Source organism: Agrilus planipennis, unplaced genomic scaffold (assembly GCF_000699045.2).
Source record: "Agrilus planipennis isolate EAB-ADULT unplaced genomic scaffold, Apla_2.0 scaffold37, whole genome shotgun sequence".
In the NCBI taxonomy this organism is placed as follows: domain Eukaryota; kingdom Metazoa; phylum Arthropoda; class Insecta; order Coleoptera; family Buprestidae; genus Agrilus; species Agrilus planipennis.
Genome location: NW_020438995.1, coordinates 154,332 through 156,862, shown reverse-complemented (window position 1 = coordinate 156,862; position 2,531 = coordinate 154,332). Strand labels below are relative to the sequence as shown.

At 34.5% G+C, this 2,531-nt stretch overlaps 1 protein-coding gene across 1 annotated transcript in view; it reads right to left on the bottom strand.

Annotated features, from left to right (window-relative positions):
• Positions 1 to 2,531, bottom strand: part of LOC108745096 (cubilin homolog) — a 72,559-nt gene that overhangs the window by 985 nt on the left and 69,043 nt on the right.

The following is a 2,531-nucleotide window of genomic DNA, read 5'->3' as shown; positions in this document are numbered from 1 at the left end:
AAAAAAAAAACTTTTGGGTGTTTCATTTGTTATTTGTTGAAAAGTTAATTTTTATTTTCATTACATACAAGTCAGTTTCAGTTCATAAATAAAATAATAGTGTCCTATATAATTAGTAATATATTAACATCATCATTATAATTTTTTTATTATTAAAAATATTTCACTTTGTCACATCACATATTCTTTATTCTCCCCACTCATGAGACTCATGAGACTAGTGGTCGGTCGGTCGGCCTCCCTCATCAATCTGTTCCTGTTGCGTATTGCGCCCTTGCCGTTGCGAACAGCGCGTTACCCGACCCGGCGCGACGTCGCGGTCGCCGCGGATCCGAACGCGATAGTCGATCCGTTCCGTTCATCTGTTCTGTTGTGTTACAGCGCTTGCCACTTTACGTTCCTCAGTAACGAGTTATACGACACATAGTAACGTTCCGTAACGTTGCAACAAAATAACGTTCCAAAATAACGTTAACGGAATAACGACCCATCACTAGTGCTAACGGTGTACTTTAAAACTGACACAATGTGTGTTTTGTAATGTTGACAATTAGTTGATTACGCTTTATCAAAAGAGCTTATATAATATGTGTACTTATATCTCCTTGTGATAGGCTCCATGAGCCTCACAAGTATTAATAATAAATAAAAAAATAAATATTAGTGTAGGTCAGTCACTATAGAACAGTTGTTGTTAGAATAATGTGACATGATACGTATTTTCGGATTTGAAGCATATCGACGCTGCAGGGACGAGATCCTCAACATCAAATAAGAAGATAATCTTCAAAATAGTACACGTGAAATAGCAGGGAACGTTGGCTGCTCTCATGTGATAGTGTGACAAATTTTAAAAGAGCAGTTGCTGCATTGTTATCATTTATAACGAAACTTAGTTGAAACTAATTTTCAGCCGCGAGTTAATTTTCATTAATGGTTTCGACAGAAAAGTGCTGCAGAGCCTAGTTTTTTCCATAGGGTGTTATTTTACAAACAAATTTGCTTNCTGCATTGTTATCATTTATAACGAAACTTAGTTGAAACTAATTTTCAGCCGCGAGTTAATTTTCATTAATGGTTTCGACAGAAAAGTGCTGCAGAGCCTAGTTTTTTCCATAGGGTGTTATTTTACAAACAAATTTGCTTCACGCGGGACAGAATTTTGAATTTTCACAATAATTACTTTTAGTGCAACACAGATTTGCATGTCGTACATCCTTCGCGATTTCCTAAATGTGAGGGTGTGAAACTTTTGAAGACTTATTTGACTTTTTGGTAAGTCTACAAATTTTCCTTAATAACCTTACAATTATCTAGATGATGCTTATTTTCCGACAAATGTTTACGTAACTTACATTTTTTTCTTCTTTGTGTTTATAAATTTACGTAGTGCTGCCTATAGGGTACTTATTTAAATTTATTTAGTCTAAACATCATGCATAGTACTAAGTTGTTTATGTTTATCTTACAAATAGACGTTAGATAAACGGCAATTCTCCATCTATGTAGCGACAAAGTTTTTATCATATTATACCTCTGTGTTGCCAACTCACTTACAGGACCGGCTTCGCATTTTAAATTATTGTGATCTTCTTAAAAAAAATGCCCTTAACCACGCTGTTGAACGCACTGTGCGATTGTTTATTGCATCTAGTTTACACCCTCCAAAGCTCGGTACTTATTTCTGTAACACCCCGTGTAATAACGTGCCAGAAGTAACAGAAATTGAGGTGATCCCATCATACAGGTACATCTATGTTGGAGTCTTCATTTGAAATTACAGAGGATGCGTTGATTAAAAGAAACAACGTATGACGGTTACCAGATCTGCGATAAAGAAGATGAAGAAGATTTGAGGTAATCGTTACATTACCAACGCCTCAAATATCTGGTTCATCAGATCTTTGATCTTATCCATATTCCAGTATGTCGCCGAGAACCTCATCGGAAGTCGAGAATAGAAAGATTGTCGAGTTAGATATGTGGGGTTGGAGAAAATATTTTTGATCGAATTTCGGACCAACAAATCAATTCTGGAAGGAACTGAACATCGAACTTCGCCTATCTTCCACTGTCCAGGCAAATTTAAATCGTAATGGTGGATGTCGGTTGTTTGCTCCTTATAATAACAAAAGCTAAATAATTTTCTAAATAATTATTTATTAATCTCTTTAATATTTTATGTATGTTTTTTTTTGATTAAGCATGTGTTAGATATAAGTATTTCGTATATTATTTGGTAGATAAGTATTTCAACAATATTAACATTTGTCTAAATAGACTTTCCCACAGTATTTATGCAAACAGCCATAGTTCACTGATAGTGACTAGGCTTTATCAAAAGCATAAGGTATAAATATTGGTACAGGGACATTCATCCCTCAGATGTGTTTCTACTTGTGAGTAATAAACGTATTATCTTTAATTTTGTTGTTTAATTCAGAAGTTGATATTATTAACTTAAATAAGTTGAATTACAACTGAATGATAGAACACTCTCCATGACGATAGTTGCATTTAAAAGTGATTAG